A 19,819-nucleotide genomic window follows, 5' to 3' on the forward strand; every position below is an offset into this window, starting at 1 on the left:
ACAAGGAATTTGTCTTTGGTGCATATGCTCTCAGTGTACATAAAATATATTTGTCAAGAATCATGAGATACAACATTTAATGATTATCATAGGGGTCAAATAAGCAATCAGGAAACAATCAATATGACATGGGTGATAGGAATTATGTTAAAAAACCAGTAGTAAAAGTAGTGTAGACTTAGTAAATAGTTTGACAGTGTTGAGGGGATTATTTGTTTAGCAGAGTGATTGCCTTTTGGGGGAAAAACTGTTCTTGTGTCTATTGTCTTGGTGTGCAGTGGTCTATAGTGACGTTTTGAGGGTAGGAGTTGAAACAGCTTATGTCCAGGATGCGAGGGGTCAGTAAATATTTTCACAGCCCTCTTTTTGACTTGTGCAGTATACAGGTCCTCAATGGAAGGTAGCTTGGCAGCAATTGTTTTTCTGCAGTTCTGATTATCCTCTGAAGTCGGTTTTGTTGGGTTGCAGAACCAAGCCAGACAGTTATATAGGTGCAGATGATAGACTCCAAGGTCCCTTCTAACTCTGTTGTTGTTGTTGTTGTTGTTGTTGTTTAGTTTAGTTTAGTTTTAGTTTAATCAGATTTGTATGCCGCCCCTCTCCGCAGACTCGGGGCGGCTCACAACAATAACAATACAATGTAAAACAAATCTAATATTTAAGTTAATTTAAAAAACACCACAAATTAAAACCAACCATACATACTAGCGTACCATGCATAAATTTTATAAGCCTAGGGGGAGGGAGCATGTCAATTCCCCCATGCCTGACGACAGAGGTGGGTTGTTGTTGTTATTGTTGCTATTATTGTTGTTATTATTATTGTTGTTATTATTATTGTTATTGTTATTGTTGCTGTTGCTGTTATTGTTACTGTTACTGTTATTGTAATTGTTATTGTTTGATTAGGTAAACAGATGTTCTTTGTTGGGGCTAATATATTATTAGCAAAGACCCAGGCCAGCTAGGCTGAAAATTTGGCTTCCTTAAGAATTACTGTTAAGAATTTCCATAATAATTTATACTAATTCAGAAAAGTCTACTGGAGATCCAGAGATCAAACGTTCTCTGTGGATGAGCAGGAACACCATCTCATTTATCCATCCTGGCTTCTAGCAATTCAGGGCCCATAGGATGAAACAAAAACTGTGTGGGAAAACATTTGCTTTATTGCAATTTATTCTAAAGCACTTTTGATTCATTTTATTAAAAGCAGCAGGGGGAAATTGGGGGAAGATGTGAAGGAGGAGGGTGGGTGAGCCAGGGAGAAAGAAGCAGAAAGCAACAATATAATCAACACAATTCAGTACAAGGACAAACGATCTCATTGGGAAACAGCACAGGCTGATCGTACCTGCTGAGATTAATTTCCAAATTTTCTGCTTCCATTAGGGACCAAGATCTTCCTTCTCGCATTTGCTCAATACGCTTGCATGGCCCTCTTCAGTTTGAAGCAGACAAGAACTTCTACAACAGGGGTTCTTTTCTTGCAGATGTTTCATTACCCAAAGTAGGTAACTTCATAAGTGCACCGTGAGAAACGTCTTCAAGAAAACAACCAAGCTCAGAAAGCTTCAAGGAGTCTTCATTTCAACTTGAGCTACAATTTTTCTCCCAGGTGCTTTATCTCATTTTGCTGTCTGAGTGACACGAAATCCCTTGCATTCCATGAGAATTGGATTAATGGCCAGGAACTTTCCTTAAAGTTATCAAGGTTGGAGACCCTTGCTTTAGATCACCCTGCTAGTATATGCTGTATGCTTTTGGTGTGCTTGATTGGCTGTTCCAACAATCCATGAATACAGTGATACCTTGTCTTACAAACTTAATTGGTTCCGGGACAAGGTTCTTTAGGTAAAAAGTTTGTAAGATGAAACAATGTTTCCCATAGGCATCAATGGAAAAGCGATTAATGCGTGCAAGCCCAAAATTCACCCCTTTTGCCAGCCAAAGCGCCTGTTTTTGCTTTGCTGGCAACGAAAGTCCAGAGGTGGGGTTTCCCAGCGAAGGGAGCATCAGTGAAATCGCAGCATCACAAAAACACCAAAGTCCTCGAAACCCCACCTCTGGACATCTGTGTTTTTGCGATTTCACTGCAATTTCACTGAGGCTCCCCTCGCTGGGAAACCCCACCTCCAGACTTCCGTTGCCAGCAAAGCGCCCGTTTTTGCACTGCTGGGATTCCCCTGCTGGGACTCCCCTGCAGCATCACAAAAACACGGAAGTCCAGAGGTGGGGTTTCCCATGGAGGCGAGCCTCAGGGAAATCCTTGAAGTGCAAAAACGGGTGCTTCGCTGGCAACGGAAGTCCGGAGGCGGGGCATCCCAGAGGCGGCGGTGGGTTTGTAAGGTGAAAATAGTTTGTAAGAAGAGGCAAAAAAATCTTAAACCCCAGTTTTGTATCTTGAAAAGTTTGTATGACGAAGCGTTTGTAAGACGAGGTATCACTGTACTCAATTACTTCTCACCGATGGGTTCAGTTCCATTCAACTAGTACTTGTAACAAGGAAGAATTGTTACTTCATGCAATCCTCTCTTACCTTTTTAAATAGTCAAGATTCAGAGACCATGTACCACTGTGTCTTTTACTTCCCCAAACCCCGATCAGCCCTGAGTTTCCACTTATTTAATTTTCTCATTTATCCTGCAAGATCCATCCTACCATATCTGCTTCAGCTGGTTTTTGCTGAAGTGCGAAGGCTTAATTTGAATACAAAAAGTCACTGGGTTTTTGAATGCTTAGCCGAGATTGAATAATTGGCTCTTACAATGTTCTTAACAGCTGCCCTCTAATGCGAGTGGTTCACAAACACTTGACTTCTCACCATCATTGCCCCCTCCCTCCCATTTTTGGGGGTTTAAAAAAATTCCCATGATGGATGACTTCACTCAACGGTTTCAGAGGTAAAGGGTTTACAATCAGATTTTTGTGCAAAGCTCGGCCCTTCCATAAATCAAACTTTGAATATGCATCACTCTCTCTTCCCCACCTAAAGGTTTTTGTGCACTTGGCATTCTAGAAAATCAGCCAGAAAGACACCCCCCCCCCCTCTTTCTTTTCTCTTGGAAGCTACTCTGAATAATAGTTCAAACACATGCCTGTATGCCATTTATAAACCAAGGAATGGTTTCATCACAAAGACCTGCCAGTCTAAGCCAATTTATTATATGCTGTACAAGTGTTAAACTGCTTTAAATCAATAGTTAAGAAGACAGGGGAATACTCGGGGCGCAGTAAGTCATCATTTTAATGAAATATAGATTATTCCAAGACTATTAAAGAAGTGGTTGGGTGTCAGGGAAATGGTGCACATTTTCCCCCCCACCAGCGTTAAACAAAACCCATCTATTTTAGTGGAGCAAAATCAATAGGTAGCTGTGACCTGCCATGTAACCTGAATGTGTAAGTAAATTTATAGGCAGAATTAGCCACTGCTAAAGAGACAGGCTGTGTTACAGATCTGGCCTATTTCATCTGACCCAGTTAAGGGAGAGATTGTGGGAGGGACAAAGGCACAGAACCAATCAAGTCCCAGGCTTTGCTTGAAAGGCACTTCACAATGCAGCTGATAGCACCAAGTTATGACTTGCTGTGGTTTGCAGTCAATCTGGTTCAGTTCCAAATGGGGAGGAAAGACACTGGAGATATGGAGGCTGATTGGAAAGATGGTTTATTGGTGAATAGGACCACATGAGTTTGAGGTCCTGGGCAGTGGAATGGAGTGGCATTTATGCCCTCTCTTGGGTTTTGAACTTGAGCTTCCTGCTCCTGTGGCCAGAGCATGTATTCTGTGGGTTTCTGTCATATTTACTGGGATCATCAGACCAGATATATCAAATGCACATGTACAAATACTAGCTAATACTAGAAACATAGAAACATAGAAAACTGATGGCAGAAAAAGACCTCATGATCCATCTAGTATGCCCTTATACTATTTCCTGTATTTTATCTTAGGATGGATCTATGTTTATCCCAGGCATGTTTAAATTCAGTTACTGTGGATTTACGAACCATGTCTGCTGGAAGTTTGTTCCAAGGATCTACTACTCTTTCAGTAAAATAATATTTTCTCATGTTGCTTTTGATCTTTCCCCCAACTAACTTCAGATTGTGTCCCCTTGTTCTTGTGTTCACTTTCCTATTAAAAACACTTCCCTCCTAAAAACACTTGACAGATGTAAGTCTTTTGAAAACCCAGCAGCCTGTGTTGTGATTATTCAAGAGGCAACTTTCTTGTTTTTCTTTGAAGACATTTTGCTTCTTATCCAAGAAGCTTCTTTCAGAGAATGATTCTGCCTCTTGTTGTGAAATTCCATGCTTAAATTCTTCGTACCTTTTGACTTCTCCAAGATTGGAAAGAAGTTTTAAAAAGAAGGTGGAGGAGGAAGAGAAAGGAACAGAAAAAAGAACCCCACTGGCTCATTTTCAAAGGCTTCTCAGCATAACACAATTATTGACCCCCTCAGAGAGGGTTCGCAACTTGGGCATCCTCCTCGATCCACAGCTCATATTAGATCATGCAGAATGCAGCTGCGAGAGCAATCATGGGCTTTCCCAAAAATGCTCATGTAACACCAACACTCCGCAGTCTGCATTGGTTGCCGATCAATTTCCGGTCACAATTCAAAGTGTTGGTCATCACCTATAAAGCCCTTCATGGCACCGGACCAGGGTATCTACGAGACCACCTTCTGCCGCACGAATCCCAGCGACTGGTTAGGTCCCACAGAGTGGGTCTTCTCCGTGTCCCATCAACAAAACAATATCATTTGGCGGGCCCCAGGGGAAGAGCCTTCTCTGTGGTGGCCCCGGCCCTCTGGAACCAACTCCCCCCGGGGGATTAGAATTGCCCCCACCCTCCTCACCTTTCGTAAGCTCCTTAAAACCCACCTCTGCCGTCAGGCATGGGGGAACTGAGATATTCTTTCCCCCTGGGCCTTTACAATTGATGCATGGTATGTTTGTTTGTATGGATGTTTGGTTTTACAAATAAGGGTTTTTTAATTGTTTTAGTATTAGTTTTTCTTATTGGATTTACATGATGTTTTGTACTATTGTTGTTAGCTGCCCCGAGTCTTTGGAGAGGGGCGGCATACAAATCCAATAAATAAATAAATAACAGAATACTCCCCTCTCCAACATTTGCCTGACAACTTTTATACAGTATATATGTATAAAAAAATCAATCGAGACATTAAGGCAAACAACAGAGATAGCAGGGCATTGACAAAGACAAGCTTGTCCCATTTGAGAAAAGCAGAGATGTTTGCAAAGGAGAGTAGAGGTGGAGGAGGGAAAAGGAATGATTGAAAGCAAATAACAGCTTGACTTTTCTCAAGGACAATCTGCTAGCGGCTCCTGTAAAGACTATGATTTCTAAAAGAAAGATTTTTTAGCAGAGTTGGCTATTAGTGACCCATGGAATCAAAGCATTCTTCAGCGGTGCTGTCCTTACTGGTCTCAGTGGATTTTAGGTTTGGTTCTGAAAAGGGAATGCTTTCAGCTGCAAGGGAAGAAAATTGCACAATTGTTTTCTTTGTTTCATCCTATCCTGTAGGCAACCCCAGTTCCCCAAGCAGCTATTGTACAAAAAACAATAAAATAAAATAAAAAGCAAACACCAGTGACAAAGACAGAACAAATATGACTCAAGGCAAGCCCAGCATTTTCCCATTATATCAAGCAACTTCTGTTGTCGATGGAAGAGGTTCTCTCCTTCATGTTAAAATGAAGTCTCCGTTTGGGTATTGTCTTGGGTGAATTAAATCGTGTTGCAAGATGCTGCATTTTATCACACCAAGGTACTGGAGATCACTAGAAATCTTGACAGTTTCTTCAGTTTCTCTCTTCCTTTGGCAAAACAGAAGAGCCAAGGGACCAAATGTCCTTTTTTCAAAAGGTGAGCGGACTTCCTTGTTTCTTTTCAAAACGTTTTGCTTTTTATCTAGGATGCTTCTTCAATTCATTCAATTTAGTACATAGAAACATAGAGACATAGAGACATAGAGACATAGAGACATAGAGACATAGAGACATAGAGACATAGAGACATAGAGACATAGAGACATAGAGACATAGAGACATAGAGACAGAGAGACAGAGAGACATAGAGACATAGAGACAGAGAGACAGAGAGACATAGAAACAGAGAGACAGAGAGACAGAGAGACAGAGAGACAGAGAGACAGAGAGACAGAGAGACAGAGAGACAGAGAGACAGAGAGACAGAGAGACAGAGAGACAGAGAGACAGAGAGACAGAGACACAGACACAGAGACACAGAGACACAGAGACACAGAGACACAGAGACACAGAGACACAGAGACACAGAGACACAGAGACACAGAGACACAGAGACATAGAGACATAGAGACATAGAGACATAGAGACATAGAAACATAGAAACATAGAAACATAGAAACATAGAAACATAGAAGGCTGATGGCAGAAAAAGACCTCCATCTAGTCTGCCCTTATACTATTTTCTGTATTTTATCTTAGGATGGATATATGTTTATCCCAGGCATGTTTAAATTCAGTTACTGTGGATTTATATACCAAGTCTGCTGGAAGTTTGTTCCAAGGATCTACTACTCTTTTAGTAAAATAATATTTTCTCATGTTGCTTTTGATCTTTCCCCCCAACTAACTTCAGATTGTGTCCCCTTGTTCTTGTGTTCACTTTCCTATTAAAAACACTTCCCTCCTGGACCTTATTTAACCCTTTAACATATTTAAATGTTTCAATCATGTCCCCCCCTTTTCCTTCTGTCCTCCAGACTATACAGATTGAGTTCATGAAGTCTTTCCTGATACGTTTTATGCTTAAGACCTTCCACCATTCTTGTAGCCCGTCTTTGGACCCGTTCAATTTTATCCATATCTTTTTGTAGGTGAGGTCTCCAGAACTGAACACAGTATTCCAAATGTGGTCTCACCAGCACTCTATATAGCAGGATCATAATCTCCCTCTTCCTGCTTGTTATACCTCTAGCTATGCAGCCAAGCATCCTACTTGCTTTCCCTACCACCTGACTGCACTGTTCACCCATTTTGAGACTGTCAGAAATCCCTACCCCTAAATCCTTTTCTTCTGAAGTTTTTGCTAACACAGAACTGCCAATACAATACTCAGATTGAGGATTCCTTTTCCCCAAGTGCATTATTTTACATTTGGAAACATTAAACTGCAGTTTCCATTGCTTTGACCATTTGTCTAGTAAAGCTAAATCATTTACCAAGCCTTTCATATGAGAAGCAAAATGTGTTGGGTTTTTTTTAAGAAAATGAACAAATCCACTTGCCTTTTGGGAACAAAAGGGACAACCTTTGGGACCACCATGACTTGGGGGATTGAGAATATATCAGAGGTCAACACAGCAAAGAAGATTAATATTTAATAACTCCCATCAGCAAGATTGGTGTTCGCACAAACCTTGAAACAAGAAATGATACCAAATGAAGAGATGGTGATTAGGAAAATGTTAGACTGTGCTAAATTAAGTAAATTAACTTACAAATTACAGAATAAACGAAATAAGAACTACTACAAAGTGTGGGAGAAACTATGTAATTGGATAGAAAAAAAATAAGAAAGGGAATTAGTATTAAAGAAAAAATGAAGTAACAAAAACAGAACTGTAAAATTAGTATGTATATATAGAGATGTATAAATGTTTTATGTTTGTTCATTTGTTGGGAAAAAATAAAAATAATTGGGGAAAAAAAGAGAATATATGTAAACAATCAAGAGACCATCGTCTTCAAATTCCTGTAAATGTCAATGTCAACTGACAATTAGCAAACCCAAAATCAGGAAACACTCTCGGGAGAATTGAATTCTTAAAAGTATTGGCTACATCCAGTAATGGGCAGCCAAAAGTTTTACTGCCACACTGTGGGTGTGGCTTAATGGTCATGTGACTGGGTAGGAGTGGCTTGCCAGCCATGTGTCCAGGTGGGAGTGGCTTGAACGATCATCATCGTTCAAGTGAACTGTTAAGTCCTCAACCTACAATCTTACCAGTGTCACTCGCTAAAGTGACAATTTGCTTCATGTTTCTCACACTCTCCTTCCTGGGTCACCATCATCCCACTTCAGGCTGGGTAGTTAGGCGAACGAGTGCTGCCAGAAGTACATATGCTTCCAATGCCACTTCCACCCACACCTTCTGCTTGCACCTCAGGTGGGAGGTGGCCATAGGAGACTGCAGGGGAGCCGGGCAGGGGAGAGGGAAGCTCGTCTGAGGCCAGGAAGGAGGAAAGAGAAAAAAAGCAAGGAGCGCAGACGCAGCAGCGGCAGCAGCAGGGAAAAAAAGGAGAGCCAAGCCTAGCCCAGTAATCCAGGAAGTGACAGCCGCCAATCAGCTGGAGCTGTGCACACATCTTCATTTCCACCAGTGGAACTGCATTCCACCCCATCCTGCCTGCTGCCCACCCGAAGGACATTGTAGCAAATGATTTGATGGGTTGTGTTTAAGATGATGTAGTTCTAAGCTTTCTAAACCTAGGATTGTAAATCTAGTTGCGTAGGATATTCTGTTGTGAGTGGAGGAATGGAGGGCTCTTTAAGTAAAGGACATTTTCTAGATTGTTTATGTCCGAAATGCGGTGTGGGTTCCAGACTTATTACCAGACTTATTACTGATTATTACCAGTTCAGGAGGCAAGGAAAAATAAACTACTGCAGTTTATTTATTTATTTTGTCCAATACATAATATACATTGAAGAGAATAGATATGTAATAATATAAATAAAGAAAAGAATAGAAGAAAAGATATAAAAATATAGGTGAACATATTTGAAAGGAAGAAAAGATAAATGAGATAAGGAGAGATAGTTGGACAGGGGACGGAAGGCATACTAGTGCACTTATGCACGCCCCTTACTGACCTCTAAGGAACCTGGAGAGGTCAATCATGGATAGTCTAAGGGAAAAATGTTGGGGGTTAGGGGATGACACTACTGAGTCAGGTAATGAGTTCCACACTTCGACAACTCGGTTGCTGAAGTCATATTTTTTACAGTCAAGTTTGGAGAGGTTAATATTAAGTTTGAATCTGTTGCATGCTCTTGTGTTGTTGCGATTGAAGCTGAAGTAGTCATTGAGAGGTAGAATGTTACAGCATATGATCTTGTGGGCAATACTTAGATCGTGTTTTAGGTGATTCTTTTCTAGCCCATTCCAGATTTCTGGAATGTCTGAAGACAATCTATCCATTTGCAGTCTCTCCCAAGACAATGCAATATTTTCCTCCAGGGATGTCCTTATAAAATTGCAACCTCCGTAAATTTTATACCGTCAACCAGCTCTGAACTTTGCAACGCCTAGGGAAGAGAGGAAAGAAAGAAAGCTTCTTTGTTCCCTAATCACATGTTTCAGAGTTATTCTTCCTGCTACATAAACTGAGGAAAGCAAGGGAGAACAGCCAAATCAAAGATGTTTACTGACAGGATCAAATTTGACAGCTCTTTTGAAGCCATTACAAGCTATTGTGCCGGAAAGCGCTTTGGGAATATTTGTGTTATTGACCTGATGGAATGTAACAGTTCCTGAAAAGTATCAGCCAGACTTCTAGAAGGAGCTTCTTGCTTCCAACTTTGCCAGGAGAAATAATGAAGCCAGGATACGTCCAATTGGCCATGTTGTGTGTTGTGAGACAGGAGGAGTTTTCATTCTAAATTTGGAACACTGGCAACATCTTGAGATTGTTGCTTCAGACTTTGTGCTTTTCCCAAAATCAACTACATTTTATTCTAAAGGTAGGATTTTACTACCCACACCGCATTTCGGACATAAACATTCTTGAAAATGTCCAGAGATACTTTACTAGAAGAGCCCTCCACTCCTCCACTCACAACCGAATACCCTACACAACTAGACTTACAATCCTAGGTTTAGAAAGCTTAGAACTACATCTTAAACACGATTTAAGCATAGCTAATAAAATAATCTGCTGCAACGTCCTTCCTGTCAATGACTATCTCAGCTTCAACCACAACAACACAGGAGCACGCAACAGATACAAACTTAAAGTAAACCGCTCTAAACTTGATTGCAGGAAATACGACTTTACTAAGAATTCCTAAGAGGTCAGTAAGGGGCATGCATAAGTACACCTCCATCCCCTGTCCTAACATTTCTCTTTTAATAGTATCATGTATATAAATATATAAATATTATTATATCTTTGTACAGTGATCTCTCGGTTAGCGCGGGGGTTACGTTCCAAGACCTCCCGCGCTAACCGATTTCCGCGTTATAGTGGATGCGGAAGTAAAAACCACCATCTGCGCATGTGCGCCATTTTTTTCATGGCCGCACATGCGCAGATGGTGGAGTTTGCGTGTGGGCGGCGGGGAAGACCAAGGGAAGATTCCTTCAGCCGCCCAACAGCTGATCTGCTCCGCAGCGCGGAAGCAGCGAGGAGCCGAAGATGGGGTAAAGGCAAAGGGGAAACCCCATCTTCGGCTCCTCGCTGCTGCCGCGCTGCGGAGCGGATCAGGTGTTGGGCGGCTGAAGGAACCTTCCCTTGGTCTTCCCGCTAGATCACTTGCCGCTTGCCGCTTGCCAGTCCACGCCCCCCTGGATGAGCGGCCCCGCATGGCCCCAGCGCCGGACTCCGAACGCCGAAACCGGAAGGGGCGAGGTGGGGGAGAGTCTGACGGAATGCGACTGACGGAATGCTGAGCCTCCCGTTTTTTCTCCCCCCCCCTCGCCCCTTCGCCTCCCTGTGTTCCTAGGAGAAGTGCTGGTGAGGAGCAGAAGGTCTGTCTTGCCTCAATCCCCAGCACTTCTCCTAGGAACACAGGGAGGCGAAGGGGCGAGGGGGGGGGAAGAGAAAACGGGAGGCTCAGCATTCCGTCAGTCGCAGCGCTGGCTGTCAACTTTTCTTTTTAGCACTGGGGAGGCAAGTCAGCTCCTGCCCAGTTTTAAAAAGAAAAGTTGACAGCCAGCGATTGTTCCGCTGCCGCCAGCATGGCCTGGCTGGCAGCGGAAGATGTAACGGAGCCCACGGGGGATTCGCCTTCCTCCCACCCGCAGTCGAGACTGATCGTGGGCTCCTTCGCAACCTCGGAGAGCTTCCAGGGCATGAAAGCTCACGAAAACCAGGAAGCTCTCCGAGGTTGCGAAGGAGCCCACGATCAGTCGGCTGCGGGCGGGAGGAAAGCGAATGCCACGGGGCTGGGCTCGGCTCCCCCCTCGGCTCCCCCCCTTACCAGCCCCGCCGCGGAAGGCTCCATTCTGTTCCCTGCCGGCCCGATTGAGCGGCCGGTGGTCTCCATTCAGGGAACAGACGTCCATCCCCTCCTCGGAGTCCCCGGCACCCAGCGTCCCCACGCCGCCTCCACCTCCCGGTAATGCGCCCGACCTCTGCCTCTCTCTTTCTCTCTCATATACCACGCCGGCAACAGGGAGAGAAAGAGAGAGAGAACTAGCGTGGACTTATTTTTTATTTTTTAATATTTTATTTTTTTAATTAATATTTTTTGAAAAACCGCGTTGCAGCGTTTCGCGCTAATCGAGAACGCGCAAATCGAGGGATCACTGTATACCACCAATACATACCTTACAAAACAAACAAAAAAACAAATAAGTTTTCAAGGAACTCAGTTATGGAACCCAAGATCCAGAGATGGGCTACTGCCCAGACAGGGGGGAATGCGTTGGGGTAGCACCCCAGAGCACCCAATTTGCGCTGAAAGATGTTGAAAGAAAATGCAGGGCGTCCTGCATAAGCCAAACCCACAGTGTGGTAGTAAAAAGTTTGTTAGCTCTTCACTGCCAAGATCCCTGAGTCCCATTGAGTTGGGCAGCATATAAGCCAAATAAATTAAGATAATTGATTCAATGATCAACAACAGACCAAATTAATTTATTTCTTGTAACAGCCACCCATCTTAACACCCAAAACAAAACCCAAAAAGGACGAAAGGACGTCCATCCCCACAGTGATAGTCTGATAACCTTACAATGAGCTCTTTTTTTCAAAAACCTGGCCTCTCCATGCCTCAAAGAGATACAATTTCCCTATCTATTTACTATTACTGAACATCCAAAAAATGCTATTTAATTCTATGTATATATGCCATATGTATACATACATATTATGCACATGCACACAAAAATTCATATTATCTGCTATATAAACTATATATGTACACACACATAAACACACAAAAGCATAGCTCTTTTAAATTTATACACATTCAACCTCGTTTACGGAAAAACATACCCAGAACCCAGAAGGGAAAAAAAGAAAAAAAATCATTTTTTTTCTACCGGTTCTGTGTATCTGACCAAATGTTTTCTACTGGTTCTGCGTTCCTGACCAAAGCCATAGGAGCCCATCACTGCCTGTGGACTAGATTTAAGCATTCATTGGGCAAGATCTGGCCTGTGGAGCTTGAGTTTGACACCTTGATCTATCTAATCATGTATCATCTCTCTATTTCTGTCTGTCTGTCTATTCGTCTATTCGTCTATCCATCTATCCGTCTATCCATCTATCCACCTATCCATCCGTCCGTCCGTCCATCCATCCATCCATCCATCCATCCATCCATCCATCCATCCATCCATCCATCTATCTATCTATCTATCTATCTATCTATCTATCTATCTATCTACCTAATCATCTATCATCTCTCTATTTTTTTGCCTGCCTGCCTGCTTCTCTCTCTCTCTCTCTCTCTCTCTCTCTATCTATCTATCCATCTATCTATCCATCTATCTCCTCTACCATCCACCCTTCCTTCCACCTTTCTACCTACCTGCCTGCTTACCTATCTACCTATCTACCTGCCTACCTGCCTGCCTACCTACCTACCTACCTACCTATCTATCTATCTCTATCCTCTGTCTATCATCCATCCATCCATGCATGCATTCATCACTCCCTCTCTCCCTTCCTCTCTCCTCTGTCTGTCTGTCTGTCTGTCTGACTGACTGACTTCTAATCTATAGGATTGCTGTTGGCACAAAGGTTAGTATACAGTACTGCAGACTAATTCAACCCACAGTCTAGAGCTATTTTTTTCTAAGTTGTTCTTTAAAAATGGAAATGTAGTTTGTTCCCAACAGAGAAACACAGCAAGATCCAAACAAAATCAAACACTTTTTAATCCAATTGATTTCAGTACAAGGTGTATTAGCACTTTTTTCTCTTTTCCCATTAACCTCAGAGGTTCATACATTTTCCCTGGCAACAGTGTATTCCATAACTGAAGAGAAAAAAGTGTTGCTTTCAGATTGAATCATATTTAAAGTAGATAATTAAAATCAATGTAGCTTAGTTAACCATTATTAACTTAAGTCATATTGATTTCAGTGACTCTCTGCATAGAGCACTAAATTTAATCCTGTGGCAGACCAAAACCATAATTTGGAGCATTCTATTAAACAAAGTATATAGACAATGGTTTAATTTGAGGATAGAAACCTTGTATATCCTATGCTGTTTATGGTTCAATCATATCAGTTTTGGTTTCCATAATGTAAAAAGAATGAAAGAGTCAGAGAAAAACAACAAAATGATTAGGGGACAGGAGGCTAAAACATATGAAGAACAGTTGCAGGAACTGAAGATGTCCAGTTTAATGAAAAGAAGGACCAGAGGAGACATGAGAGCAGTGTTCAAATATCTCAGGGGTTGCCACAGAGAAGAGGGAATCAAACTATTCTCCAAAACACCCAAGGGTAGAACAAGGAGCAATGGGTGGAAGAAGGCTTCAAGAGTTGTAAACCTAATCCTACATAGCTTCTGCTCTGGCAATCTCAAACTACTTACCAGAGCTTACAAAACTTTTGCCAGACCCATCCTCGAATACAGCTCATCTGTTTGGAACCCATATCGCATCTCAGACATCAACACCCTTGAAAATGTCCAAAGATACTTCACCAGAAGAGCCCTTCACTCCTCCACTCGAAACAGAATACCCTACAAGACTAGACTTTCAATCCTGGGCCTAGAAAGTTTAGAACTAAGATGCCTTAAACAAGATCTAAGTATTGCCCACAAGATCATATGCTGCAACGTCCTGCCTGTCGGTGACTACTTCAGCTTCAACCACAACAACACAAGAGCACACAACAGATTTAAACTTAATATTAACGACTCCAAACTTGACTGTAAAAAAATATGACTTCAGTAACCGAGTTGTCGAAGCATGGAACTCATTACTGGACTCCATAGTGTCATCCCCAAACCCCCAACCATTTACCCTTAGATTATCTATGGTTGACCTATCCAGATTCCTAAGAGGTCAGTAAGGGGCGAGTACAAGTGCACTAGAGTGCCTTCCGTCCCCTGTTCTATTGCTCTCCTATATCTCCTATACCTTTCTTCTATTCCTATATCTCTTCTTCTATTCTTTCATTGATATGTTCTATTACTATATCTTCTTTTCTATTCTTTCTTAGATATATTTTACTATGAGTATTACCTCTAAAACCTTCATCATGCATTTTACTATGTGTATATATATATATATACCCACTAAAACCCTCATTGTGTATTGGACTAACTAACTCACTCACTCACTCACTCACTCACTCAATCAATCAATCAATAAATAAATAAATAAATACAGAGCAACTTAGTACTAAAGGGAAATTTCCTGACAGTTAGAACAATTAATGTGGAACAGCTGGCCTCCAGAAGTTGTGAATGCTACAACATTGGACGTTTTTAAGAAAATGTTGGATAACTATTTGTCTGTAGCAGTGTAGGGTTTCCTGCCTAAGCAAGGGGTTGGACTAGAAGACCTCTAAGGCCCCTTACTAAAAATGACTAAGGTAATTTACACATTTCAATTTCCACATATTCTCCAAAGACGTTTATAGAAGAATTGGAGTTGGACCTTGTTCTTCTTTGTTGGCAAATATATTGGAGAACTCATTAATAAATTATTTGGGCACACCTCGTTATGATCTCAAACTATTTTACATGAATGGTATGTATGAACCCAACTTTGGTGGAAATCATGGCTCTCAAAATATGTAAACACTGAATTATATTCCGAAAATATGTACTTTAACATTTTATGAAGAACTCGAGTTCTGTTGATCTCTCACTAGGAAAATTATTTTGTGTAGTTGCAGTAAAAACAACAATCCAGATATTAAGGAGCAGAGCCTATAAATGTGTATTTGGAACCTCTTCACATTGTACAAAAGAGAAGGTAGAGTACTCCATTTCTAAATGATCAAAGGCTAATAATAGGTTAAAGGCTTAAAGTAGTATAATAATAGTTATTCATTCTACTTGTATACCTGCTCATTTCTCATTTATAACTCTGGGCAATTGATGCAATTAAATCATCAGCAGAACACAGCAAAACATAGACAAATAAAAAGGTTTTAGAAAAAGCATTAAAAATAAAATAAAATAAAATAATGAAATTCAATTATATATATATAATGTAATATTTATTTATTTATTATTTTTGTCTGCCTGCCTGCCTGCCTGCCTGCCTCTCTCTCTCTCTCTCTCTCTCTCTTTATTTATTTATCTATCCTTCCCCCTGGGGGGGGGATTATTGACCCCCTCAGAGATTGTCTGCAACTTGGGCGTCCTCCTCTACAGCTCACATTAGAGAACCATCTTTCAGCTGTGGCGAGGGGGGCGTTTGCCCAGGTTCGCCTGGTTCAACAGTTGGGGCCCTATCTGGATCGGGACTCACTGCTCACAGCCACTCATGCCCTCATCACCTCGAGGTTCAACTACTGTAATGCTCTCTACATGGGGCTACCTCTGAAGAGTGTTCGGAAACTTCAGATCGTGCAGAATGCAGCTGCGAGAACAGTCATGGGCTTACCTAGGTATGCCCATGTTACACCAACACTCCGCAGTCTGCATTGGTTGCCGATCAGTTTCCAGTCACAATTCAAAGTGTTGGTTATGACCTATAAAGCCCTTCATGGCATCGGACCAGAATATCTCCGGGACCACCTTCTGCCGCATGAATCCCAGCAACTGGTTAGGTCCCACAGAGTGGGCCTTCTCCGGGTCCCGTCGACGAAACAATGTCATATGGTGGGACCCAGGGGAACAGCCTTTTCTGTGGCACCTAATTGGTCACTGGGATTGGTGCAGCAGAAGACAGTCCCGAAGATATTCTGGTCCGATGCCATGAAGGGCTTTATAGGTCATAACCAACACTTTGAATTGTGACTGGAAACTAATCGGCAGCCAGTGCAGACCTTGGAATATTGATGAGACATGGGCGTATATGGGGAGGCCCATGATCTGGAGTTTCCGAACAATTTTCAAAGGTAGCCCCATGTAGAGAGCATTGCAGTAGTCGAACCTCGAGGTGATGAGGGCATGAGTGACTGTGAGCAGAGACTCCCTGTCCAAATAGGGCTGCAACTGGTGCACCAGGCGGACCTAGGCAAATGCCCTCCTCGCCACAGCCGAAAGATGGTGGTCTAATGTTAGTTGTGGATCAGGGAGGACGCCCAAGTTGCGGACCCTCTCTGAGGGGGTCAATAATAATAATAATAATAATAATAATAATAATAATAATAATAATAATAATAGTAATAATTTATTAGATTTGTATGCCGCCCATCTCCGTAGACTCGGGGTGGCTCACAACACAATAAAACAGTTCATAACAAATCTAATAATTTACAATTTAAAATATTTTAAAAACCCCATTATTAAACAGACATACGTACAAACATACCATACATAAATTGTATAGGCCCGGGGGAGATATCTCAATTCCCCCATGCCTGACCACAAAGATGGGTTTTGAGGAGTTTACAAAAGGCAAGGAGGGTGGGGGCAGTTCTAATCTCTGGGGGGAGCTGGTTCCAGAGAGTTGGGGCCACCATAGAGAAGGCTCCCCTGGGGCCCGCCAAACGACATTGTTTAGTTGATGGGACCCGGAGAAGGCCCACTCTGTGGGACGTAATCGGTCACTGAGATTCATGCAGCAGAAGGCGGTCTCGGAGATATTCTGGTCCGATGCCATGAAGGGCTTTATAGGTCATAACCAGCACTTTGAATTGTGACCGGAAACTGATCAGCAACCAATGCAGATTGCAGAGTGTTGGTGTAACATGGGCATAACTTGGGAAGCCCATGACTGCTCTCGCAGCGGCATTCTGCACAATCTGAAGTTTCCAAACACTTTTCAAAGGTAGCCCCATGTAGAGAGCATTACAGTAGTCAAACCTCGAGGTGATGAGGGCATGAGTGACTGTGAGCAGTGACTCCCTATCCAAATAGGGCTGCAACTGGTGCACCAGGCAAACCTGGGCAAACGCCCCCCTTGCCACAGCTGAAAGATGTTTCTCTAATGTGAGCTGTAGTTCAAGGAGGACGCCCAAGTTACGGACCCTCTCCGAGGGGGTCAATAATTCCCCCCTAGGGTAATGGATGGGCAGATGGAATTGTCCTTGGGAGGCAAGACCCACAGCCACTCCGTCTTATCAGGGTTGAGTTTGAGTCTGTTGACACCTATCCAGGCCCATCAGCCTCCAGACACTGGCACATCACTTCCACTGCTTCGTTGATTGGACATTTTAAAATCTATTCTTGCCTATTGTTAATTGCCAAAATCCTCCATTACTGTTGCAACAAGTATCTTTTAAGTTGCTTAAAGAAAGATGAAAGGAAAGGAGAGTGAGAGCCGTAAGAACAAATGTATTGAAGGTTGAAAGCAAAATTATCAATCTTACATTCAGCCAATCAAATTTTACAAGCCACAGCATGACTGTGTCTGGATTGACTATTACTCTGGGTTTGTAGGAGTTATAATACAAAAGGCCAATGGAGTGGAAAGCAAATGCATTTCAGAAATAGATGTCCATGATGTCCTTTTTCAAAGGCGATGCACTCAAAATTAGGGAGCTATTCATCTGGCATTCTTAGGCATGAAATGAGGTATATTGGGCTTGTGACCTGAAGCTTGTTTTACAATTGAAATTCTAGTAGTAAAACAGAGGTTGAGGACCACATTTTTAACCCGAAATATGGTCCCTTTCACAACTGAAAAAGCTTCTTGGGTGAGAAGCAAAATGTTTTCAAAAGAATTGTTGTGGTTAGATCGGGCCCTGCTCCTGCCCGAAGGACTGTGGATGTGGGGGAGACATCCACATGCTGCAGGCCTATTTTGCCCCGGTGGAATCTGCTGATGAAGGCTCCTCTGACCAAGAAGAGATGAGTGACAGGGAGGAGGAGAGTGTGGCAGACAGCTCAGAAGGAGATCAATTCTCTAGCTCCTCCTTGGATTCGGAACAAGAGTTAATGATACAGCCATGCATGCGGAGAGCGATGCATAGGCAGCAACAACTGAGAGATTATTATCAAAGAAAATGAGGCCACCTGTGGTTGGTTGGGGCTGTGGTCATTAGTGAGGCTGCTATAAATAGCAGCCTGTGGGTTTGGCCATTGTGGAGGATTATCTGATCGTTGTGTTTCGTGACTGCTTTACTGACTTTGACCTTTTGTGTGCTGATTTTTCCCCGCTTTGAAACTAAACCAGAGCAAAGTGTGTGTCACTTTGTGAAAGAAGAAGGACTGTGAATTGCCTCACAGCTGCAAACTAAGTATCACAGAACTGATAAGGGACTTGTACAAATTACCAGTTTGTTTGGAGACTAATGCTCTTTGCTATACCAAAAGAGGGCTTGGTTTAAGTGGATTTTCATTATAAAGAACATTGTTTTGAATTTTCAAACGTGTGTGTGTCTGAAATTTGTACCTGTGAATTTTTGGGAGGACTCTACCAGAGAGCTCAACCGATCAAGAATTTTAAAAAAACTCAAGAATGTCCAGTTGTCTTTTGGAAGAAATAACCCACACCTTTGGAATAACCCGAATGATGGAGAATCTCCACAAACATATGGTACACCAATATCACTTTTTCCAGTCTTCCAAAAGGAGTAGACCCTCCAAAATGTTTCAAGGTTCCAAGTGACACCCCCAATGAAAGAAAACTCTTAGGCTTGAAGTTCCTTAAAGTTCAATTTTATTAGAGATGTCATTTTGGCACAATGGTGTAAGCAGGGGTGGGCAGCAGGCAGGACGGGGTGGAACGCAGTTCCACCGGTAGAAATGAAGCTCCATGCCCAGCTCCAGCTGACTGGTGGCAGTCACTTCCTGGATTACTGGTCTCAGCTTGGCCCTCCTTTTTCCCCCTGTTGCTGTGCGCTCATTGCATGGGATGGAATCAAGTGAGTAATCATCCTGAAATTCTTTAACCACAAGATCATATGCTGCAAAGTCCTTCCGGTCAACGACTACTTCAGCTTCAACCGCAACAACACAAGAGCACTCAACAGATTCAAACTTAATATTAACCGCTCCAAACTTGACTGTAAAAAATATGACTTTAACAATCGAGTTGTTGAAGCATGGAACTCATTACCGGACTCAATAGTGTCAACTCCCAACCTCCAACATTTCTCCCTTAGACTCTCCATGATTGACCTCTCCAGGTTCCTAAGAGGCCAGTAAGGGGCGTATAAGTGCACTGATGTGCCTATCGTCCCCTGTCCAATTGTCTTCCCTTATCTTATATATCATACATATTCTCTCCTTATCTATCTATCTATCTATCTATCTATCTATCTATCTATCTATCTATCTATCTAATATATTCTCTCCTTATCTCTTATATCATATATATTCTCTCCCTCCCATCTACTACTCTTCTTTTTTTACTTTCTATCTTTATATATATATATTACTTAATGTCTATTTTCTTCCATATGTATTGTATATTGGACAAAGAATAAATAAATAAATAAATAAATAAACAAACAAACAAACAAACAAATAAATAAATGGCCAAAGTCCA

This window comes from Erythrolamprus reginae, chromosome 3 (genome assembly GCF_031021105.1).
Source record: "Erythrolamprus reginae isolate rEryReg1 chromosome 3, rEryReg1.hap1, whole genome shotgun sequence".
In the NCBI taxonomy this organism is placed as follows: domain Eukaryota; kingdom Metazoa; phylum Chordata; class Lepidosauria; order Squamata; family Dipsadidae; genus Erythrolamprus; species Erythrolamprus reginae.